The sequence below is a fragment of the Cyanistes caeruleus genome, unplaced genomic scaffold (genome assembly GCF_971803275.1).
Source record: "Cyanistes caeruleus unplaced genomic scaffold, bCyaCae1.hap1.1 HAP1_SCAFFOLD_78, whole genome shotgun sequence".
Lineage (NCBI taxonomy): Eukaryota > Metazoa > Chordata > Aves > Passeriformes > Paridae > Cyanistes > Cyanistes caeruleus.
In genome coordinates this window covers 1,983,958-2,009,804 of record NW_028255889.1, presented here as the reverse complement: position 1 = coordinate 2,009,804, position 25,847 = coordinate 1,983,958, and the positions used below count along the sequence as shown (strand labels likewise).

Here is a 25,847-nt window from a genome sequence, read left to right as displayed (position 1 = left end):
AACATCCCACAAAATTCCACAAACATCCCAATAAACTCCCTAAATCTTCTCAAAACCCTACCAAATTCCAGAAACATCCCACAAACACTTTTCCAATTTCCACAAAATTCCACAAACATTCCACCAAATTCCAGAAAAATCCCGCAAAATTCCACAAACATCCCAACAAACTCCCTAAGTCTTCTCAAAACCCTACCAAATTCCAGAAATATCCCACAAAATCTTTACAAATTACCACACAATCTAAGAAAAATACATCAAAATTCTTCATGCCTTCTCAAAACCCTACCCAATTCCAGAAACCTCCCACAAAATCTCCACAAATTTCCACACAATCTAAGAAAAATACCTCAAAATTCTTCATGTCTCCTCAAACTCCTTCAAAATTCCAGAAACATCCCACAAAATTCCACAAACATCCCAACAAACTCCCTAAGTCTTCTCAAAACCCTAACAAATTCCAGAAACATCCCACAAAAATCTCCACCAATTTCCACACAATCTAAGAAAAATACCTCAAAATGCTTCATGTCTCTACAATGTCTACCAAATTCCAGAAACATCCCACAAAATCTCCACAAATTTGCACACGATCTAAGAAAACTCTTTCAAAATTCTTCAAGTCTGGTCAAAATCGCACAAAATTCCAGAAACATCCCAAAAAATTCCACAAACATCCCAAGAAACTCCCTAAGTCTTCTCAAAACCCTACCAAATTCCAGAAATATCCCACAAAATCTTTACCACACAATCTAAGAAAAATACCTCAAAATTCTTCATGTCTCCCCAAAGTCTTTCGAAATTCCACAAACATCCCACACAATTCCATGAACGTCCCAACGAACTCCTTAAACCTTCTCAAAACCCCACCAAATTCCAGAAATTTCCCACAAAAACTTTACAAATTTCCACACATCCTAGAAAAATCCCTCAAAATTCTTCAAGTCTCCTCAAAAATCTCACCAAATTCCAGAACATTCCACAACATTTCAAAGAAATCGCACAACATTCCAGAAACCTCCCACAAAATTCTTTACATTTTCGCAAAACTCCACCAAATTCCAGAATCATCCCACAAAAACTCTTCCAATTTCCACAAAATTCCACAAACATTCCACAAAATTCCAGAAAAATCCCACTAAATTCCACAAACATCCCAAAAATACTCCCTAAGTCTTATCAAAACCCTACCAAATTCCAGAAATATCCCACAAAATCTTTACCACACAATCTAAGAAAAATACCTCAAAATTCTTCATGTCTCCTCAAAGTCCTTCAAAATTCCAGAAACATCCCACAAAATTCCACAAACATCCCAACAAACTCCCTGAGTCTTCTCAAAACCCTAACAAATTCCAGAAACATCCCACAAAAATCTCCACAAATTTCCACACATCCTAGAAAAATCCCTCAAAATTCTTCAGGTCTCCTCAAAATCTCACCAAATTCCAGAAATATCCCACAAAATCTTTACCACACAATCTAAGAAAAATACCTCAAAATTCTTCATGTCTCCCCAAAGTCTTTCGAAATTCCACAAACATCCCACACAATTCCATGAACGTCCCAACGAACTCCTTAAACCTTCTCAAAACCCCACCAAATTCCAGAAATTTCCCACAAAAACTTTACAAATTTCCACACATCCTAGAAAAATCCCTCAAAATTCTTCAAGTCTCCTCAAAAATCTCACCAAATTCCAGAACATTCCACAACATTTCAAAGAAATCGCACAACATTCCAGAAACCTCCCACAAAATTCTTTACATTTTCGCAAAACTCCACCAAATTCCAGAATCATCCCACAAAAACTCTTCCAATTTCCACAAAATTCCACAAACATTCCACAAAATTCCAGAAAAATCCCACTAAATTCCACAAACATCCCAAAAAAACTCCCTAAGTCTTATCAAAACTTTACCAAATTCCAGAAATATCCCACAAAATCTTTACCACACAATCTAAGAAAAATACCTCAAAATTCTTCATGTCTCCTCAAAGTCCTTCAAAATTCCAGAAACATCCCACAAAATTCCACAAACATCCCAACAAACTCCCTGAGTCTTCTCAAAACCCTAACAAATTCCAGAAACATCCCACAAAAATCTCCACAAATTTCCACACATCCTAGAAAAATCCCTCAAAATTCTTCAGGTCTCCTCAAAATCTCACCAAATTCCAGAAATATCCCACAAAATCTTTACCACACAATCTAAGAAAAATACCTCAAAATTCTTCATGTCTCCTCAAAGTCTTTCGAAATTCCACAAACATCCCACACAATTCCATGAACGTCCCAACGAACTCCTTAAATCTTCGCAAAACCCCACCAAATTCCAGAAACTTCCCACAAAAACTTTACAAATTTCCACACATCCTAGAAAAATCCCTCAAAATTCTTCAAGTCTCCTCAAAATCTCACCAAATTCCAGAACATTCCACAACATTTCAAAGAAATCGCACAACATTCCAGAAACCTCCCACAAAATTCATTACATTTTCGCAAAACTCCACCAAATTCCAGAATCATCCCAGAAAAACTCTTCCAATTTCCACAAAATTCCACAAACATCCCACAAAATTCCAGAAAAATATTCTCAAAACCCTACCAAATTCCAGAAACATCCCACAAAATTCCACAAACATTCCAATAAACTCCCTAAATCTTCTCAAAGTCCTTCAAAATTCCAGAAACATCCCACCAAATTCCACAAGCATCCCAACAAACTCCTTAAGTCTTCTCAAAACCCTACCAAATTCCACAAACATTCCACAAAATTCCAGAAAAATCCCACAAAATTCCACAAACATCCCAACAAACTCCCTAAGTCTTCTCAAAACCCTACCAAATTCCAAAAATCTCTCACAAAATCCTTTACATTTTTGCGAAACTCCCTCAAATTCCAGAAACATCGCACAAAATATTTACAAATTTCCACACATCCTAGAAAAATCCCTCAAAATTCTTCAAGTCTCCTCAAAATCTCACCAAATTCCAGAACATTACAAAACATTTCAAAAAAATCGCACAACATTCCAGAAACCTCCCACAAAATTCTTTACATTTTCACAAAACCTTACCAAATTCCAGAAACATCCCACAAAAATCTCCACAAATTACCACACAATCTATGAAAATACCTCAAAATCCTTCACGTCTCCTCAATGTCTACCAAATTCCAGAAACATCCTACAAAATCCCTCAAAAATCCCACCAAATTCCAAAAACATCACACAAATTCTACAAAAATTTCCACAAAATTCCACAAACATTCCACCAAATTCCAGAAAAATTTTCTCAAAACCCCACCAAATTTCAGAAATATCCAACAAAATCTTCACAAATTTCCACACATACTAAGAAAAACCCTCAAAATTCTTCATGTTTCCTCAGTCTTTCAAATTCTAGAAATATCCCACAAAATCTCCACAAATTACCACACAATCTAAGAAAAATACTTCTAAATGCTTCATATATCCTCAATGTCCTTCAAAATTCCAGAAACATCCCACAAAATTCCACAAACATTCCAACAAACTCCTTAAGTCTTCTCAAAACCCTAACAAATTCCAGAAACATCCCTCAAAATCTCCACAAATTTCCACACAATCTAAGAAAAATACTCTAAAATGCTTCATGTCTCTTCAAAGTCTACCAAATTCCAGAAACATCTTACAAAATATCCCTCAATTTGCACAGAATCGAAGAAAAATCTTTCAAAATTCTTCAAGTCTAGTCAAAATCCCACGAAATTCCAGAAACATCCCAGCAAACTCCCTAAATCTTCTCAAAACCCTACCAAATTCCACAAACATCCCACAAAAACTTTTCCAATTTCCACAAAATTCCACAAACACTCCACCAAATTCCAGAAAAATCCCACTAAATCTTTATAAATTACCACACAATCTAAGAAAAATACCTCAAAATTCTTCATGTCTCTTCGAAGTCCTTTAAAATTCCAGAAAAATCCCAAAAAATTCCACAAACATCCCAATAAACTCCTTAAATCTTCTCAAAACCCCACCAAATTCCAGAAACATCCCACAAAAACTTTACAAATTTCCACACATCCTAGAAAAATCCCTCAAAATTCTTCAAGTCTTCTCAAAATCTCACCAAATTCCAGAACATTCCACAACATTTCAAAAAAATCGCACAACATTCCAGAAACATCCCACAAAATCTCCACAAATTTCCACACAATCTAAGAAAAATACCTCAAAATTCTTCATGTCTAGTCAAAATTCCTCAAAATTCCAGAAACATCCCAGAAAATTCCAGAAAAATCCCACAAAATTCCACAAACATCCCAACAAAATTTCTTAATCTTTTCAGAACCATACCATATTCCAGAAACATCCCACAAAATCTTCACAGATTTCCACAAAATCGAAGAAAAATCCCTCAGAATTTTTCAAGTCTCCTCAATATCCCACAAAATTCCACAAAAATCCCGCAAAATTCCAGAAACATCCCACAAAATTTCACAATTATTACACAAAATTCCACAAATATCTCCGAAAATTCCAGTAAAATCTGATTAAATTGTTAGCGTTCAGGAACACACATAATCACAGATGATTATATGCGGGTGCTTTATTAAGTGATCTGGGTGTCAGGGGTACACATACCCAAATCTCTCCCATCTTGGTTTTGAGTTGAACATATTTTCATAGTCTAGCATTATATAACTCACATATTAATTATTAAACTTACATTGTTCTATTGTATGCATTGTTTTTACCCAAGCATGGATTGCTCCTGATCCGCTCCAGCCCCCTAACATTGTTCCTCACGTTCTTTAAACAATAATTACAGCTAATCACATCTAACAATTGTATCATGATCATCTACTGATTACACACGTGTAATTTTGACCTGATTTTTACCAAGTACAAGGCCTAACATTTCCCAGGGCCAACTTTTCCAAGGCCTTTCCAAACCTAACTAACTTTATAAGTCCCCAAATTATCTAACATTTTGAGACCTTTTACTATCACTTACAGGACTTGTGTGCTCCAGACCCCTCACCAGCCTTGTCCCTTCTCTGGACACGCTCCAGCCCATCCATGACCTTCCTAAATTGGGGGCCCAGAACTGGACACAGCACTCGAGTTGCTGCCCAACCAGCGCAGAGTAGAGGGGAGGAATCCCTGCCCTGCTCCTGCTGGCCACACTGTTCCTGATCCAGGACAGGAGCCATTGGCCTTCTTGGCCACCTGGGCACACTGCTGGCTCATGCCCAGCCTGCTGTCCATCAGTGCCCCAGGTCCCTTTCTGCCTGGCTGCTGTCCAGACACTCTGTCCCCAGCCTGTAGCACTGCAGGGGTCGTTGGGGCCAAAGTGCACGACCCGACACTTGGACTTGTTAAACCTCACCTTGTTGGGTTTGGGCCCTGGATCCAGCCTGTCCAGCTGCCTGTGCAGAGCCCTCCTACCCTGCAGCACATCAACACTCCCAGCCAACCTGCTGTCACCATGGTTCCATGGGGCCCTAGAGTGTCACAATGGTCTCCAGGATTCCATGAAGCCTCCCACCAATCCAGTTTTGGATCATACTGGGAGTGACTGGACTCATACTGGGAGTATCTGAGAATGACTGGGAACATACCATGCACATCATCCCCCATACTGGGGGTGACTGGGAGCAACTGGGAGCGTGCTGGGAGCCAAAGGCATCATACTGGGACTGACTGGGTTGATCTAGTCCGAGGCAAATGGGACCATCCTGGGAGTGCTGCCATGTGACAAGGATCATACTGGAGCTTACTGGGCTCATACTGGTGTTGAAAGGGAACAGCTGGGATCTCTGAACACCAAAGGTTTTTTTCCTGCCCACTGAAGAAGGAGCTTCCCAGTGTCCATGTGTGAGGGGACCTTCACCTGAACCAGATGCTGTTAGGAGAAAAAGCTGCCTCTGCTGGAAAATCCCACACAACAAGTTAATGCCAAGAGAGAGCATTTCACTTTCACAACTTCCCTCCTGGAGTCATAGTCCTTTTGGATCACACAGCAAGCAAAAGAACAGCACAAAATATAAGGCTGTGTCCAGTTTTTGGCTGGGTGAGCAAACAGAGGGAGTTCCAGGATCTGCTGCCACAGACTCTCGGGGAACAGAACCTCCCCAGGCTCCATTCCAAATGCTGTGCACACCCTGCTGGCTACAAACAACCCCTTTTTTAAGAAGTTGTTGGCAGGAGCTCTCCCAAATAAATGGCATCTTAATGGCAATTTTCATTCAAAATCACCTTCGTTCCAGTGAAAGAACAAAAGGCCCAGAGCAATCCCAAAGGCACACATGGTGCACCTGGGGAAATCCTCGACTTAGGGGCCCAGTGGGTTAAAAAATACCCATAAGAAGCCACAGAGTCCAGAGTGCAAACTGCAGCAAGCGCTTGCTGGATCATTTTGGCTGTGCTGCACATGTCTGCAGACTCTCTGTCCCCCTGCAAGGACAGAAGGACACCCATCAGGGGCTGGGCTGGCTGCTGAGAATGCCTCAGGCAGGAGGATCCTCAGGCAATGAGCAGGTGCCCAGAGCCACTCTGACACTGAGGCCTCTGTGCCCCACAGCAACGGGAACACCACAAGGACACGGCAACGTTCCTGTGACATCACAGCAGCAGCTCCCCCAAAAATTGCCTGCAAGGTTCTCCTGGGTCACCAAGGAGCACAAAGGATCCTCAGAGGGCACAACCTATTGCTCAAAGGATCCAAGAGGAACTCAGAAAATGCAGCAAATGAGGACACCCCACAGCCCAGCCTGAACACTGAGAACGAACAAAGATGTGACCAAACCAAAGGAAATACAACTTTTGGTCACTGATGTTTCTGACTATAACCAGCAGGGCTTGTTCCATCTGGGATCTTTGTTCTAGAAACAAGCAACATTCTCTGCTGTAACTGTACATAAAGCTGGAACTTGGGGAAAAGAAGTCTTGTGTGACTTCTTGGACATCTTGTGGCGAGGGTGTCCAAGGCAATGGACTCACAAGCGGGGTCCCTGCCCTCCCGACTAACAGCTGCCATCTCTCCTTCAGCCCCATGCGTGCGTCCAACAACCTCCTGACAAGGGCCTCCATCCACACATTCCATCACCAGCCACAGATCCTCATTGACGAGGTCACCCAGCATCCCTGAGGCCACAGCAGGGAGTGCTCCTGACATCTGGTACAGCACTGTGGCTTTCCTGGGATCCTTCTGGTGCCTGTGGCTGAGAGGAGTAGGGTGGATGGAACCAGGACAGGTCACAGATCAGCAGCCCCACTGCAAGCAGTGCTTTCTCCTGCTGTGTGGGGACCGTGGGGTGACTGATATTGGGACTCCTCTGGCTTTGGCTCCTGCAGACCACACAGTGGCTCAGACACTGGCCTGAGGGAAGGGGTCTCATGGAAACCCGGCACAGGCATTTCTCTTTGGAGAGGGGGTTCTGCAGGGAGAAGGGAGAACAAGAGACGTTCCTGTCTCCTGAGATTCCCCCTCCTCTTTCAGCAGCCATACCACAATCCATCAATACCAGAGTTCATAGGATCACTTCCTTGCCAGGGAGCACAAGGCACTCAAAACTGAGCCCTGCCAGAGCCCAGCCCTGCCTGCCCATTTGGAGGGTGTGGGGGAATGGAATTTCAGCAGGAGCTGACCCACAATGATACTTTGCCACTTGTGGGTTTCTCACAGCCTTAGAAGGAGTTTGAGATCTCTGTCCCCAACACCCGCTCACCCTTCAAGTGCACACACGCGCCTGGCGGCAATTCAGGGTCCCTGGAGTGGTGGCTGCTAATCTTGGAAACAGGAGCTGTTGTCTTTTCCAATGGTCTTAACTCCCTTCTAGCTATTAGAAAGTGGCTGAGTAAAGGAAATGACCCTGGAGGAAGGGGACCAGAACCTTGGAAAAAGATGAAACATCTTTTGTCTGAATTACAAATTAAATCGCTTTCATTTATTTCTTTAGTACTACTCTATTACTACAAACAAAAATATGTTTCTGAGCTGATTGTTGGGATTCGGGGCTTTATTTCTTGTTCTTGTTGTTGTTATTATTATTTATTAGTATTACTTTTCATTGTCAAGACTTTTAAATCTTAGACATAAATAACAATGGCTGGATGTCACACACTGGGAAAATTCCCTTGTTTTTCCCACCAGAATTAAACTGGACACTCAACTCCAAGTTGCCAGTGGATTCTAAAGACGGAAAATCCTGTTAATGCCGGGTTTGGTGTGGTTTGGAGCTGGGGAAGGGTCTCATCCCCTCCCAGAGGTGCCCCAAGCCCGCTCTGCTGCCACGTCTGCACTCGCGGCCCCTCACGGCGGCCCTGCCCTGGGGACATGGTGGGACCCCCTCCTGCCAGGGCTGAGGCTCCTCATGGCCCCTCACAGCCCCTCATGGCCCCATAGAACTTCTCATGGCCTCATAAAACCTCTCATGGCCTCTCATGGTCCCTCATGGCCTCTCAAAGCCCTTCATGGCCCCTCATTTTTCCTCACGGCCCCTCTCAGCTCCAGGCGCGGGGCTCCTCCCAAAGGAGAAGGGGTCGGGCCCTGCTCTTTCTCCTTTTATTTCGGTCCCTTCATAGCAACGAGTAAACAAAGGCTGAATGGAGCCTTTCCCCAGCGTTTCCCTCGGGGTTCATTGCGGGCTGAAGCTCTGTGCTGGCGCTGGCCCGAGCAGCAACATCCCTGCAGCCCCCAAGGCCTTTGCTGTCCCCCCGTGTCCATTCCCTGTCCCCGAGTCCCGCCCGGCTCTGGCAGCAGCAGCAGCCGCAGCGCAGCGGGCGCCGGCCCGGCCCGGCCGGGGCTCCCGGCCACGAGCAGCAGCAGCGCCGGCCCTTCCCACCTGCTCCTGCCTCGGCTTGCCAGGGCTTTTGCCAGGGCAGTTCTGGACTACAGCAACAATCCCCCACAAACAGCCCTGATTCCTCAGGCCCGCCTCTGCTGCCCTCAGCCAGCCCTCAGAGGAAGAAAGGATCGGGTTCCAGCGCTGTTTTCAGCGCTGTTTTACTCACCCTGAGGTGACAGCAGGAGGCTGTTGGTGCCTTTGCCTTGGCAATTGTAGATCCCGGCTGCTCTTGCCCCTCTTCTGCTTGCCACTTGAATTTTAGCAGTACAGCTGCAATTGCCTCTTTCAATCAGTGCTACCCACTGTGCTTTTCTGACAGGGAACTCGGACTGCTTGTTAAAAAGGCCTCATGAGTAGTAGATCTCCAAATGCTCCCAACTCCCTGAGCACAAAATCAAAGAGAATTAAAGCCACACAGGTCACATTTGCAGTGCTCAAACACAGCCCTGCTGCTGCTGCTGCTGCTGAAATAGAATCAACTGACAGAGGCCATCACAGAAATTGCCTTTACAGTGGCAAATAAAATGAAAAAATCGACCAGGAGAAAGAAAAATCAGAACTCCCCAACTCGCTTCACTGTTTCTATTGAGCAGCCAAAGAAAAAGGAACAGGGCACCTTTCAGGCAGTCCCACAAGCTCAGGGTTCTCATTTCATGGGGAATCTGAGATGCAATTGGCCTTTTTAAAAGGATAAAACAAAGGGAAAGAATTGGAAATTATTAGGAAAAAATGTACCTTCTTATATATAAAGTTCACCAAGTCATTCCCTGCATTTCTCCTTTTCACATTCTTTCTGTCATCCAGAGAGGTCCAGCTTATCATGTTCTGATGCTTATCATCCACTGATTGTGCTCTTGATTTCTCCCAGTGCAAGAGATGGAGAATCATCTAAACTGAACACAGAAACAAACTCTCTCTGTCAGCCCATTTTCATGTTCCAGATCACTTTCAAGATGTCCATGGGGCATTTGGAATGATCAGCTCTCCACTTCTGGCTGCACACCCTGGAGATTCTTTCTTCACATTCAGCCAGGCTTGTATTCCCTAACAATTCCCGGTACCTCATCATGATTTCTTTGGGTAGAAGAGTAACAGTGAAAACCTTACCAATGGCACAACTCCCCAGTGCACAAGGAAAAGAAGTAACAAATTGTCAAGTGCTTCAAATATTTGTCCTGCTTTGCTGCAAGAGTTGTGCTGCAGTCACAGTGTGGGAAGCCAAGAGAAGCTGCAGCTGGGGGCACATCTTGTGACAGGAGCTGTGCCTTGTTCTCCAGGACAGGTTTTTGGAAAGAACAGACGGGACTGTGGAGAAGATTCTGGGAAAATTGAAACAACTTTTTTATGAAATGAAAATCAAATCAAAAGAAACAACCAATATGTTTTTCTCTATTTTTCTCTATTTATTTTTATGTTCCCCTTTTCCATCTTGCACTTTCTCCATCCCATTCATTCCAAATGGATCTCACCTCTAAGATCTGAGACTTGGCAAGTTTTAGACACTGTAAAATACCATGAGCTATACCCAGTTTGCCTTGCCCTGTTTTCCTTGGAAAGCAATGCTGGAGACACAAGTGCAGCGCTTGGGTCGGGTACAAATTCTGCATTCAGGGAATGTGCTCAGATGGTGCCTGACCCTCAGCAGGGACAAGGCACAGCAGCAGCCAAGGGCATTCCTATGCCCCTGTGCAGGAGTCAAGACTCTGGCTCTTGGCTCAACACGGCAAAGTTGCCGTGTTTGGCCAGGCTCAGGGGCTGCCCGGGGAGTGCGGGGCTCGGGCCGGGGCCGAGCGGGCAACGGACAAACGGACACGGGGACAAACGGTCCCGGTGCTTCAGTTGCAGCGGCGGCAGCAGCGGCAGCAGCAGCAGCGGCGGCAGCAGCAGCAGTGGAAGCAGCGAAAGCATCAAATTTATCACTTTTCTGTCTCTCCTCTCCCTTTCCCACTGTCCCACATTCCCTCCGGGTCTCCCTTTTCCTGCGTCCCCCTCTCTTCCAGGTTCCCTCTCCCCGTACCCGCCCGGGCCATGCCCCCGGCCCGCCCCCGGACCCACCCACGGGCCCAGGCGGGGCTGCCCCGGCCCCGTCCCCGTCCCCGGCCCCGGCCGTCCCGCCGTGGCCTCGCCTCCGCTGGGCTCTGGCTGTGCTGGCGCTGGCGCTGCTGGGCGGGCATCATTGCCTGGGGCTGGGGCGGCATCGCTGCCCTTTGGCTCCGCCTTGCCCGATCCCGGCCCCGGCCCCGACGCAGGCTCCGGTCCCGGCCTCGGCCCCGGCCCCGACCCCGGCCCCGACCCCGGCTCCTCCCGGGGCCCGCGGAGGACACAGGCGGCGCGGCCGCTGCCGCCGCCTCCGCTGCGGCTCCCCCGGCCCGAGCTCCGCCGCTCAGCAGCGCGGCCGCTGGCCCCGAGCCGCCGCTGCCGCGTTCCAATGAGGGAACGCCTGCGGATGCCCGGCCCGGGGAGCTCGGGGAGCGCTCGGGGGCCGTTCCTGTCCCCGGGCCAAGCGCTGACAGCCGCGACTCGCCCCCAGGGAAGGCGCAGGAGGCCCTGCAGCAGCGCTACGAGCTGGGCCCGCTGCTGGGGCGCGGCGGCTTCGGCAGCGTCTTCGCGGCCACGCGACTCTCGGACGGCGCCCCGGTGAGCGGTGGGCAGAGGAGGAGGAGGAGGAGGGGGCGGAGGAGATGGCGGGGGCGCGGCGGGGCGGGCAGCGAGCTCAACCCTCTGCTGCTCCTTGCTCGCAGGTGGCCATCAAATGTGTGCCGCGGGATCGCGTCCGGCTCTGGGGCGAGCTGGTGAGTGTGCGGGGCCAGCGGCAGAAGCCGGGGCGTGCCGGGCAGGGATGAGCCGGGGCCCGGCGGGGTGGGAGCCGCCGAGAGCCCTGCGGGAAGAGCGGGCGCGGGGTGAGCGAGGTGTGCAGAGCATCCCGGGCTGGCTGAGGGGTCCCAGAGCCCTGGCCCGGCCTCAGCCCCACTGACAGCACCGTGCTCCTCCCGCAGCCCGACGGCACCCGTGCTCCCATGGAGATTGTGCTGCTGGACAGGGTGTCCTCTGGCTGTGCTGCAGTCATTCAGCTGCTGGAGTGGCTTGAGCTCCCCGACAGCTTCGTGTTAGTGTTGGAGCGTCCACAGCGGTGCCAGGACCTCTCGCATTTGCTGGCGGAGCGGAGGTTCCTGCCAGAGGAGGAGGCGCGGGGGCTCTTTCGCCAGGTGCTGGAGGCCGTGCAGCACTGCAGCAGCTGCGGGGTCCTGCACAGGGACATAAAACCGGAGAACATCCTGCTCGACCTGGCCACAGGGCAGCTGAAATTGATCGACTTTGGCTGTGGCGCCTTCCTGCAAGACACAGCCTACACCCAGTTTGCAGGTGAGCCCTTGCAGGGGATGCTCCTGGCCATCTCATGGCCCAGCCTGGCTGTGGCACCGGGGATTCCCCGTGGTGCTGCCAGGATGGGATCAATGCTTGAGCCAAATTGATTTGGATGGGGGTGTGAGGGGGGCCAGCTCCCAGCCCTGCCAAGAGCCTTCAGCACCCACTGTGCCCTGGGCTGGGGCTGGGACAGCCAGCCTGACAAAAACCCCCATGGGGGTAGCAGAGGGCGGGGGTCTGACCCCATGCCCCAGAGAGTTTAGTGAGTCAGCGAGGAAGGGCTTGAACTCCTCTGCTCCCCACGTTTGCCTTGGCCTATTAACAATGTTTTGGAGGCCATGCAGGCAGGGAGGAGAGTGTGTTTTCTCTACCACGGGGTGTGTTTTTATTTGCTTGTCATGGTTGGGCCTCCCCAGTGCTTCTGCTGCCCTCTTGCAGCAGCAGTGGCTTCTTTTCCAACCCTGGGTTTGTAGCCAAGTGCCAGGTGCTGGCAAGAGGGCAGTGGGTCACCCCGTGTGTCTCTGGGGCAGCCCCCACATGCCCAGGGATGCTGGGGCCAGGCTCTGGGAGCAGCAGCATTCCCCTGATGAGCTCCATCTGTGTTCCACAGGAACCCTGTCCTACAGCCCACCAGAGTGGATCCACCAGCAACGCTACCATGGCCAGGCAGCAACAATCTGGTCCCTGGGCCTCCTGCTCTACCAGCTGGTCATAGGGAAGCACCCATTCATGAGGGGCCAGCAGATCATCTGGGGGCGGATCTTGTTCCCACGACGGCTCTCCCAAGGTGAGTCCTCATCTCTGGGCACAGGGGGAACACTGGGCTTGGGAGACAGCTGTGGGCTCATGAGCATCCTGCTCTGGCAGCTGCTGAGGAGGTGGCACATGTCCTGCTCTCCTGCAAACAGGGAATCCATGGGGAAGTTGAGGCCCAGCTCTGGGCACACCCAGCATGGCCTGGGCACTGGAAGGGGGCGGCAACTTCTCCAACTGACTGGTGATTCCTGGTTTCTCTCTTCAGAATGCCAAGATATTATTAAGAGGTGTTTGTCCATGCAACCCTCGGACAGGCCATCCTTAGAAGACCTTTTCCGCGATCCTTGGATGCAGGCTGTTCATCTGCCCTAGGAGATGGGAGAGATCCACATGCACAGTTGGATCCAGGGGCCTGGCAGGTAACAGCTCCACACATTTCTTGGCAATCAGTGGCAAAGCAAACCAGGCTGTTTTGTCGTGCCTGTAGCTCTGAGCAGGGGTCATCAGAAGGGAACACACAGCTCTTGGGCTGGAGCTGAGCTGGACACCTGGTGTGGCAAGCACTGGTGGCCACCATTCCCCCTGCTTTTGCTTGTCTGCTTCACTGATGGCTGGGGCCCTGGGCAGAGCACTGACAGCCTGGTCTGGCCCCTAGGCAAGGAGAAGGAGCCCCTGGAGAAGCTGTTACCAGCTGGGGCTGCTGCTGGAGACACCAAGGGCAACCTCAAGGATGGCAATCTCTTCCTCCAGCTGGCCAGCTGAAGATGATGGATTTCAATTCTGGCATGTCTTCTTCAAAGACTCGCTCCACGCCCAATTTGCAGGTGAGTCCACAGCCAGGGGATGCTCCCAGATCTGGGCATGGCACAGCCTGGCCAGGCACCAAAGGTTCCCCCCTTGGCTGGGGTGGATGCAAGCAATTCTTCAGTTGGCTGCCAAGCTGCTTTTTGTCTCTGGACAGCTGCTGAGGGGCTGGGTCTGCCATGGCTGGCTGCAGGCTGGGCACATGGCCTGCCCTCCTGCTCTGCTCCCAAAGGCAGCAGTGATGGGCAGCTTTGGGCCCAGCTCTGAGCACGGCCAGCATGGCCTGGGCACCGCGGGTGGCTGGGACAAGGGGACAGGAGCCTTCAGCTGACGGGCGGTTTCTGGGCCCAGCTCTGAGCACGGCCAGCATGGCCTGGGCACCGCGGGTGGCTGGGACAAGGGGACAGGAGCCTTCAGCTGACGGGCGGTTTCTGGTTTCTCTCCTTGCAGCCGGGCTCTGCGGATGCTGAGGCTGCTCTGGGCTCTGCCAGGGCTCTGCTGGGCTCAGCCCCAGGCACAGCTGGGCTCACCCTGCCCTCCCATTGCTCTGACAGCTTTGCATCACACGAGCCCGTTCTCAGCACACCGCCTGAGCTTTCTGCTTTTGCAGGTGAGTGAGACTCTCCTGCAAGCCAAGAGATTGCAGTTAGGGACACACATCCAATTGGCAAGAACCCAAACTCTCCACAGTCCCAGCTGAATGCCTGCATCTGCACAGGATGTTTTCTGTGTCCCACTCTTCCTTTCTTTTTGGCTGCAATTGTGCAATTGCACTTTCTTCCTCCTCTAGAAGTGCCACTGCTGTGTTCCTGAGGCAGTGCAGTCTGGAGCTGATGGATGAAGAATCGCCCCTCTGCACTTCCAAACCAGAACAGAAAGCTGTAAGTGGGACTTTGCATCTTTAAGAAACCCCTGAATGTTTGAAAGGGAATGTGCGGCTCATTCACAGGGTGAGAAGGAAGGGCATTTTCTAAAGGATTTGGGGTTTGAAAGAGTTTAGATTCCCAGTGCTGCTTGGAGCTGGCAAGGCGCAAAGCACTTTCTTCTTGCTTCACTCCAATTTCACCACAATTTAAAATAACAATATTGGAATCAAACCCCACAAACTTTTTCAAAAAGGTTCCTGACGCCGGTAAGATGCATCATGCCATCAGCACATTTACAAAGTAAATAACTGAGTTTTATGTTTCAAAAAACCAATTACACCTTAATTCAAAGTTAGAGAAGATTTTTCACTGCACACTTGGGTTCTGTTTTTATCTTTCACATTTTATAGAAGTTTTTTTTCTTTTATTTTTCCGCATTTTTCCCCTTAAAACAGAAATCATGCTATGAAAAAGAAGTGTCCTTTGCTCCTGGTTCCTGTGTGGAGCAGCTCCCTTCCCGCTGGCTGAGCTGCTCAGGCAGAGCCCGGCAGCTCCTGGCCCTGCAGGGCTGAGGCTTTTCCCTGTTGCTAGGCACAGACTGATGGAGCAGCACTGCTGAACACGGGCACACGCAGAGGGAGCAGAGCAGCTGCCTTTGCCCACCTGAAGCTCCAAGGCCAAACTCTGAGCAGACACGTCTGGAAGAGACTCGCAGGCTCCCTGTTGGCTCTGCTGCCCCACTTGTGCCCAGCCCAGCTCTGCGTGAGGCACAGGGAGAACAAGGGGCAGCTCCTTCCCAGCCCCAGCCCAGGGACCCCACCAGCCCCTGGCCTTGGGGCACTGTCAGCACCCGCTGCTCCAGCCACGGCTTGTGCTGGCACTGACAGCAACAACCAAAGTGGGGCTGGTCCCGAGGGAGCAGCAGCAGTGCCTGGATCTGATCCCTCAGTGTGGGGCAGTGCTGGAAATATGAACGCAGCAGCAGCACCACCACCAGCAGCAGCACCAGCAGCACCAGCAGCACCAGCAGCACCAGTGCCAGCAGCACCAGCAGTAGCATCAGCAGCAGCACCACCAGCAGCAGGAGCAGCAGCAGCACCAGCACCAGCACCAGCAGTACCAGCACCACCACCAGCACCGGCAGCAGCACCACCACCAGCACCAGCTTCACCAGCAGCGCCAGCAGCAGCACCACCAGCAGCATGAGCAGCAGCAGCACGAGCAGCAGCACCAGGGGCAGGATCAGCACCAGCAGCAGCACCAGCAGCACCAGCAGCACCAGCAGTACCAGCAGTACCAGCAGAACCAGCTCCAGCAGCACCAGCTCCAGCAGCAGCAGCAGCAGCAGCACCAGCAGTACCAGCAGAACCAGCTCCAGCAGCACCAACAGCAGCAGCACCAGCACCAGCACCAAAAGCAGCACCAGCAGCAGCACGACCAGCAGCCGAAGCAGCAGCAGCAGGACCAGCAGCACCAGCACCAGCACCAACAGCACCAGCAGTGCCAGCAGTACCAGCACCAGCAGCACCAGCATCACCAGCAGCAGCAGTACCAGCAGCAGTAGCATCAGCAGCAGCAGCACTACCAGCAGCAGCAGCATCAGCAGCAGCAGCAGCAGCAGCAACAGCAGCAGCAGTGCCAGCAGCACTAGCAGCAGCACCAGCACCAGCAGCACCAGCAGCACCAGCAGCACCAGCAGCACCAGCAGTACCACCAGCACGAGCAGCAGCAGCAGCACCAGCAGCAGCACCAGCACCAGTACCAGCAGCAGCACCACGACCACCAGCAGCAGCATCAGCAGCAGTGCCAGCAGCACCACCACCACCACCAGTGCCAGCAGCACCAGAACCAGCACCACCAGCAGCACCACCAGCACCAGCAGTAGCACCAGGGGCAAGATCAGCACCAGCAGCATCATCAGCAGCAGTGCCAGCAGCACCACCACCACCACCAGTGCCAGCAGCACCAGAACCAGCACCACCAGCAGCACCACCAGCACCAGCAGTAGCACCAGGGGCAAGATCAGCACCAGCAGCACCAGCATCACCAGCAGCAGCGCCAGCAGCACCAGCAGCACCACCAGCAGCACCACCACCAGCACCACCACCAGCACCACCACCAGCACCACCAGCAGCAGCAACAGCAGCAGCACCAGCAGCAGTGCCAGCAGCAGCACCAGCAGCACCTGCACCAATACCAGCAGCAGCAGCAGCACCACCAGCACCAGCAGCAGCAGCAGCAGCATCACCTGCAGCACCAGGACCAGCAGCACCAGCAGTACCAGCAGAACCAGCAGCAGCACTACCACCAGTGCCAGCAGCAGCACCACCAGCACCAGCAGTAGCACCAGGGGCAGGATCAGCACCAGCAGCACCAGCAGCAGCACCAGCCATAGCATCAGCAGCAGCACCAGGGGCTGGACAAGCACCAGGAGCAGCAGCACCAGAAGAAGCAGCACCAGCAGCACCACGAGCAGCATCAGTGGCAGCACCAGCAGTACCAGCACCAGCAGAAGCCGCAGCAGCACCAGCAGAAGCAGCAGCAGCACCACCACCACCAACAGCAGCACCAGCAGAAGCACCAGCAGCAGCAGTGGCAGCACCAGCAGTACCAGCAGCAGCAGAGGCAGCAGCACCAGTAGCACCATCGTCACCAGCACCAACACCAGCACAAGCAGCACCAGTAGTGCCAGCAGCAGCATCAGCAGCACCAGCAGCAGGACCAGCAGTGCCAGCAGCACCACCACCAGCACCAGCATCACCACCAGCACCACCACCAGCACGAGCAGCAGCAGCACCAGCACCAGAAGCAGGACCAGCAGCAGCACCAGCACCAGCACCACCACCAGCACCAGCACCACCACCAGCACCAGCATCAGCAGTGCCAGCACCCGCAGCAGTACCAACAGCAGCTCATGGAGCTGACTTTCAGTGCAGCCTCTGCCATGCTTCCCTCCCTGTGCAGCAGTGTCACAGCAGCCTGAGGCACCTGGGCTCCTGCATGTTACGCCAGGAACAGAGCTGGGGACTCCCTCTCCATGTGGAGCTTCCAGATGGAAAAGGCTGCTGTGACCTGGCAGCTCCAAGGGCACAGAAAGGAGGGGCTCGACCCCTTGATCTGTGCCAGTCCCACAGTCCTGGGCAGCAGCCACCGAGCCCTGGGGGAGCAGAGGGCACAGCAAGAGGGACAAAAGCAGTCAAGGTCAGAGACTGGGAAGAGCCAGACCTGGGAGCAGGAACAGCTGCTTCATTGAACTCCTGGAGGAAGCTCTTGGCTGGTTCAAAGCCCTGAAAGGTGTGAAGGGCAGAGAAGAGGCCACACCAAACAATGCTCCTGTTTTCACACCTCCCCTCTCTGTGTCCCAGAAGGAATTGGATGAACTGTATTCTTCTCTCTGAGTCGTCTCGTTCAGTGTGAGCAGCTCAGCACCAGGAGCTGAAGGAGCTGAAGCCTCAGGCCACAAGAGCTGAGTAAGAGGGGGCTTTTGGGCCAAAGTAATGCTGCTAAGTAATGGACCTAGCTGAATGCAGCAGATAGAATCCTGCAATTATAGAATCCATTTTGCTGGAAAAGGCCTCTGAGCTCATCCAGTCCAGCCAGTCACCCAGCAGTGTCAAGCCCAGCACTAAACCTCGTCCCTGAAGTGCCAAGGTCTGAACAACAGGCCCTGAGTGAGGCCTGAACAACAGGCCCTGAGCCAAAGGTGACCTCTGGATGAACCTTCCAACCAGAGGTTATCTGTCTGTCTGCTCATTACTGAAATATGCATGGTCATTAGCACTGTGATAGATGGATCCACTCATCAATGAAACATGGATTGACCTTTCTGTGTTTAGAAGCCAGACAAGGCCATTCAATCCGACATCTGGCCTTGTTTGGGGTGTATGGACAGAGTCAACTCCCTTGGTTCCTCCTTGAGGCCTGGCCAGGCTTTGGTAGGGACGCAAGAGGAGGATGAAACCAGATGTTCCCACAGCAGAAGTGCTGTCAGTTTGTTTATTCAGCACTATCAAAGCTGTGCCCTCTCTCACAGCGGAGGTTGAGCCTCACCTGTGGCTGGAGGCACCTGCAGGATTTCCCAGTGTCCAGGAGTGGCTCTCCAGTCCTTGGCTGTGACAGCATCCCCAGATGATGGGTGGATCTGGGGATGGCAAAGTCTGAGGGGAACTGGATCTTTGTTAATGCCTGCAGGCAATCTTTGGCAGTGATGATTGGGTGCATTGCTGAGCTGCTCCTTTTGTGATCCTTTGCTGCTTGGAGCTGCAGTAAGTGACACTGATTCCTTCAGGTGGTGTTTGTGCCTTTGGTGCTGACCCTGCCCACTGGTGAAACAAAATTGGCAAAGTCTGGCCAGATCACAACAAAATATCACTTTTTAAATGTAAATGTAAGGAATCTGTCCCATCTGAAATTCCCAGAAGGGAAGCCCTCCCCAGAGTTCACTGGCTCTGGAGTGGGGCTGAGGTGGGAGCACCGTGCGAGCAGTGGGGCAGTCGGTTAAAAGAGGATGAACCGCAGGATGTCTTAAAATGCATCCAAACATTGCATATGGAAAAAGGAAAAGAACTTGTGGGTTTGGGAAGACAAGGATGGATTTTGTTAACAGCACCAACGGAAGGAACAGTTGTTTTTTGGAATGCTCCCACATGAAGGTACAGAAAAAGGTTTTAGTCTTGAGCTCAGGTTTGTTTGTGCAAGTAACATAATAACAATAACAACACAATAATATATATTTATATATATAATCAAAACTCAATAATGTGAAATAATGCTGAAAATACCAATTTGTGAGCTTTGGCTGCTCACTGTAACACTAAATACCCTACAAAAAAGAACTGGCAAAGACCCAAATGTCAATGGTAAACTTTGTGAATTGTATACAAGGAATAAAGGAGGAAGGGATAAAACTGGCTATTTTTATAGGGTTTGTTGATACTATGATGCAGAATGCTTTGTCTGTTCCTGTGAAAAACACACTGATTAAGACTGCTGGATTTTTCATGTACCAGACTCTCTACAAGCTGCAGGATTGGTTGAACAGGTGAAGGAGTTGTTAAAAGAGCAGTTGATAAAATGAGGAGATGGGAACCTGTCCTGGTGGAGAACCCATCTCCCAGATGTGTTCCATGCCCTTAACAATGGGCCCACTGGGGAAATGGGAAGCCCTGGGTGTGCAGGGCTGCACCCAATTTGCAAACACAACCATGGACAGTGAGACTTGGACTGCCTGGGAAATGGTTCTGGGTGTGATGGCCCCTGACAGGGCCACCCCAGAGGCTGCAGGGCTGGACCTTCATGCACTGGAATTAATTAGGAAAAAGCCAAAGCAAATGAAAGTTAACAATACAAGAATAGGAATTCAGATTCCTCCAGGACGCTTTGGTTTGGTAACTGCTCACTTGAGCTTGGCCTTGAAAAGTGTTGATGTCATGGGAGGAGGAATTGATACAGATTATGAAGGAGAAATTAAAGAAATTCTGTTAGAAATGAATGAACACGATTGGATTATTCAACCCCATGACAGGTTATCCACAAATATTGATATTGCAGTTTAAAAACGATTGTGAAAGAAGGAGATCCACCTCCAATCAGCACTGTTTGTGGAGATAAAAGGTTTGGATGCAGCAGTCCTAATAATTGGTCCAGAGTGTGGGTCCAGAGGCCAAATGGCCCTCCAGAGGCAGCTGAAGGAACAGCTCTGGGGAAAGACAACACTGTTTGAATCCTGAAACCTGAGCATGAAGAATGGGAATATATCCCTGCAGCCAAGTGTTCTCTGCCACAACAAGTCAATATTGTTTTACAGATGCTGCCAGAGCAAATTTCCCTGTTTGGCCCAACGACCCCTTTGGAAAATGCTCTGATCCACAGGGCTCCATGTGAAGGCTGATGTGACACTGAGGGACTTGCACACCAATTCCAGCCAGGAGCTGGGAATTGGGATCCTCTCCCCTTCGGCTGGAGAATTGCCAGGTCCCAGTCCCTGATGGGCACCCAGGCTCCTGGCTGGAATTGGTGTGGAAGTCCCTCAGTGTCACATCAGCCTTCACATGGAGCCCCGTAGATCAGAGCATTTTCCAAAGGGGTCGTTGGGGCAAACAGGGAGATCTGGTCTGGCAGCATCTGTAAAACAATATCCCATAACATCAGCTTGTTGTGGCAGAGAACACTTGGCTGCAGGGATATATTCCCATTGTTCCTGCCCAGGTTTCAGGATTCAAACACTGTTGTCTTTCCCCAGAGCTGTTCCTTCAGCTGCCTCTGGAGGGCCATTTGGCCTCTGGACCAATTATTAGGACTGGTGCATTCAAACTCTTGATCTCCATGAACAGAGGTGATTTGAGGTAGATGTCCTTCTTTCACAATTGTTTTTAAAACTGCAATAACTATACTATACTGCCATGGGGTTGGAAAACAAAATCTTGTTCATTATTGTTTAACAGACTTACTTTAATTTCTCCTTGATAATCTGCATCAATTCCTCCTCCCATGACATCAACACTTCGCAAGGCCAAGCTCAAGTGAGCAGTTACCAAACCAAAGTGTTCTGGAGGAATCTGAATTCCTGTTCTTGTATTGTTAACTTTCATTTGCTTTGGCTTTTTCCTAATTAATTCCAGTGCATGAAGGTCCAGCCCTGCAGCCTCTGGGGTGGCCCTGTCAGGGGCCATCACACCCAGAACCATTTCCCAGGCAGTCCAAGTCTCACTGTCCATGGTTGTGTTTGCAAATTGGGTGCAGCCCTGCACACCCAGGGCTTTCCATTTCCCCAGTGGGCCCATTGTTAAGGGCATGGAACACATCTGGGAGATGGGTTCTCCACCAGGACAGGTTCCCATCTCCTCATTTTATCAACTGCTCTCTTAACAACTCCTTCACCTGTTCAACCAACCCTGCAGCTTGTAGAGAGTCTGGTACATGAAAAACCCAGCAGTCTTAATCACTGTGCTTTTCAAAGGAACAGACAAAGCATTCCACATCATAGTATCACCAAACCCTATAAAAACAGCCCCTATAAAAACAAACCCTATAAAAACACCCCTTCCTCCTTTATTCCGTGTATACAATTCACAGAAGTTTACCACCGACATTTGGGTCTTAGCCAGTCCTTTTTTGTAGGGTGTTTAGTGTTACAGTGAGCAGCCAAAACTCACAAATCAGTACTGTCAACATTATTTCACATTATCAGTTTTTAATTATGTATATAAATATATATTATTGTGTTATATTATCATCATCATTATCATCATTATCATTATCATCATTATCATCATTATTATAATCATTATCATCATTGTTCTTGTTGTTGTTGTTTCACTTGCACAAACAAATCTGAGCTCAAGACTATAACCTTCTTCTGTCACTCCACATGGGAGTGTTCCAAAAACAATTGTTCCTTCTGTTGGTGCTTTTTCCTATTTGCTGTTAACAAAATCCATCCTACTCTTCCCGAACCCCCAAATTCTTTTCCTTTTTCCACATGCAATTTTTGGATTCATTTTAAGGCTGATTTACTAAAATATGGATATGATCTGGTATCAATATCCAACTGAGACAGACAAAGACTCTTTAACTGTTTTATGGTTAAAAAGTTTATGTTTATTCACAGTGCTGGGCTGATGTGTCAGGTCACCCCTTAATACATACAGCCCGGAGCACAGGTGAATACAGGCTTTTTATTTACAGAAGTATTGAATACAAATACATATTCATGACCCAGTTCCCACCAACTTTTCACTTCCTATGCTACTTAGGAAAAAAAGCAATTAAGCATGATCCTTGAAATGGGTCGGTGGTCTTTTTCTGAGGAGGGGTCACAGAAGGGAGGAAGGGATATGGCTCTTCCTCGTTCTGCCCTTTCTACCTTTTCAATGCAAAGTGACAAATGGACCCTTGGCTGGGCTCCTTGTTTCATATCTTCAATGAGTTTCTGATTTGCAACTGTCTTATGTTCTTGAAGTTCTTTACCAGATACTCTATTTCTCACTCTAAGCCAAACTGAACAAGCATAACATTGACAATTAGTTATTAGCCAACGCTTAACCTCTATTTTAGCAAGGCCTCTCTATCTACCTTTAATTTTAGCAAGGCCCATCTATTTATTTTAATTCGAGTTTGTCACTCTGAAAACTCAGCTTCTGAGTTTGCTAACATAGTTTTCTAAGTACTTTCCCAGGAAAGTAACTGTAAGCATAGATATGTGTACATTCTTTCTGTTACACGTCTTGTGATGGGCATCTCTCATGGCCAGTGCAGTGAGAAAGTGTTATCCTGACCATCCAATCCCTGGCCATGGTCAGAAGCCTATAAATCCTGGGAGGAAAAATAAACTCTCTCTTCTTTTCACCACACCTCGACCTGTGTCCGTGTGATCTATTCATCTTCAGCGGCAACAGACAGATGGTATTCCATTTTTAATCCTGTGGGACAAACTGCATTACGGTTCAATTCCACCTGTCCAATCTGTACACATAAACCTTTTGAGAAAGTCTGGGGCTGCAATTGGATCCAGCCGCTTCCAGTCTCTTTGCTTAGAAGGGATTTGAAAGTCTAGGCATTCTGGAGGGGTTTGAGGATCCACGGTGGCTGTTGAGTGTCATTTCTCCACTTCATGACTCAGCAGGAGTTTCTCCAATAAAGAAATAAAGCTTTTGCCAGAAGCTCCCACTCTGCCCATGACAGGAAGCCCTGGGACTGTCTGTGACATCCCGGCTCTTTGGCAGCCTGGGGACTCCTGGGATGTCACCATGGAGCCTGCATGAGTGCCTGTGACAGAGCGGTGCCTTTGCAGCCCAAGGTCCCCTGGGATGTCACCAGGGAATTACTGTGACTGTGTCTGACCACACAGCTCTTCAGCATCCCCAGAAACCCCTGGGAGGTCTCTCTGTAGCCCCTGTCTGTGCCTGTGACATTGCAGCTCTTGAACAGTCTGGAGACTCTGGGAATGGCCCCATGGATCCCCTCTGAGGGTCTGTAACAAATCTGACCCTTGGTAGGCAACCATCACCAGGACCTGTTGCTCTGGTCTCTTTCCATGGCTACCATTACAGCCCCCTGTTGCTATGATTTATTTCTATGGCAACCATCACTGTCCCCTGTAACTATGGTCTGTTTCCATGGAAATGACCACTGCCTCCTGTTGCTATGGTCTGTTTCCATGGCAACCATTGCAGTCCCCTGTAGCTATGGTCTGTTTCCATGGCAACCATCACAGTCCCCTGTTGCTATGGTCCCTTGGCAGCTCCATGAAGACCCCATGCCTCATTTGTTGCCGTGGACACCAGCTCAGGCCTGGAGCCAGAGCCCGTTGCCATGGCAACCATTTGCAGTCCCATCCCCAGGCTCATGGGATCACAGAGCCACAGAATTGGCTGAGCTGGGAGGGACCCATGGGGATCCTCCAGTCCAACTGCTGGCCCTGCACAGGACACCCCAACAATCCCAGCCTGGGCCTGGCAGCACTGGCCAAGTGCTGCTGGAGCTCAGACAGCCCTGGAGCTGGGAGCCCTCCCTGAGGAGCCTGTTCAGTGCCCCAGCAGCCTCAGGGGAAAAACCTTTTCCTCACATCCAGCCTAAATCTGCCCGCCTCAGCTCCAGCTGCTCCCTCCACTCCTGTCCCTGGGCACCAGAGGGAAGAGGATCCTGCAGCCCCCAGCCAGGGACCCGCTCCCAAGGCTGCTGCCACGGCAACCAGGCCTGGCACCAGCTGGGACGCTCGGTTTCCACAGGCTGGGCTTCAGGAATGGGATTCCCCAATTTCCTGCTCCAGCTAAAACTGCACTGCCACTCGCTTCCATCCCAACTCCTGTGGAAAGCACAAAAGGCAAAGATCCCGGGTTGGGATAAGAACAATTTGCTGAAAACAGCAACGAGATAAGGAACAAACGGAACAGAAACAATTTTGGTAACAGGAGGGATAAGACAAACTATTTACGAAGAAAACTACAACACCAGCAACTGGCTCTTCCTGGCCACGTATTTTGTCCTGCCTGGAAGAGAGAGAGCGAGTCCTTTTCCTGCCCCTGGCAATGATCTGAGATGGGATTGAATCTAATGACAGGGCCATGGCCTGACTCTCACATTCCACAATGCAAAATCATGATACTGCCATGGGCAGGAAGAGGTACAGGTGTGGATCACAGGGAACATGGATCACCAGGTGTCTTGCCAACATGGGTCCTTCAAGGGGGGATGAAGCTGGAGCAGTGCACAAAGCTGTTCCTGCAGTTGGGGCATTTGCAGGGCTTCCCTTAGTGGTGCCTCCATTGGGGTTTGGTCAAGTGAGAGCTGTCTGAGAAGCTCTTCCCACACTCAGGACACACGTAGGGCCTCTCCCCTGTGTGGATCATCTGGTGGATGGTCATTTGGGACCTCCAGCTGAAGCTGTTCCCACATTCCCCACACTTGTAGGGCCTCTCCCCAGTGTGGATGCGCTGGTGGATGATGAGATTGGATTTGCAGCTGAAGCCCTTCCCATATTCCCTACACTCATAGGGCCATTCCCCAGTGTGGATCATCTGGTGGCAAATCAGGCTCTTGCTCTGGCTGAAGCTCTTCCTACATTCCAAGCACTCATAGGGCTTCTCCCCATCCTGAAGCTGCTCATGGACCACCAGCTCAGAGCCCCAGCTGGATCTCTGGCTGCCATCCTGTCAGAGGGTGGGTCTTTCCTCCTCAGAGGAAAAGGGGTTTGGAGCCCCTCTTCTTGCAGGATCTCCAGGGCTTTTTCTTGCACTCTGGAGCCACTCAAAACAGCCTCATCTATGAGGTTCTGCTGTGGGGATTTGTCCTCTCTGGTCTCCATCCTCAGCTCCTTGACTGGGGGAGGAAGGACAAGGAGAGGATGGGATTTGCTTCCATGCCAGAGGGAAGGGGAAGGAGATCCCCCCAGTGCATCCCCGGCAGGACGGCGTCAGCAGCGGGGTTTTCCTGCAGCTGGGGGCCATGCTGGGCTGGGAGATGGAGCAGGAGAGAGGGGGGAAAGGGCAGTGACTTCCTCCTCACCTGCCCGGGTGTCCTGGGGCATCTTCTTCTTCCTCGCAGCCTCCTCCTCCATCTGGACAAGGTTTGGGAATGAGAAGTTCTGGTTTGTGAGAAAACAAGGAATGAACACATTGAATGAGCCCAACAGGATATTTAGGAATGCCTCAAACCATCAGTAAATGCTGCCCTGCTCTGCGGGCTCAGGGCAGCAGAAGGAGCCCCAGGGCTG

At 50.3% G+C, this 25,847-nt stretch overlaps 1 protein-coding gene and 1 pseudogene across 1 annotated transcript in view; one reads left to right on the top strand and one right to left on the bottom strand.

Moving 5' to 3' along the window:
* Window positions 1–13,388, top strand: part of LOC147646847 (serine/threonine-protein kinase pim-1-like) — a 57,923-nt pseudogene extending 44,535 nt beyond the window's left edge.
* The window catches only part of LOC147646837 (uncharacterized), a 410,249-nt gene that overhangs the window by 158,148 nt on the left and 226,254 nt on the right, over window positions 1–25,847 (bottom strand). The window lies entirely within an intron of this gene.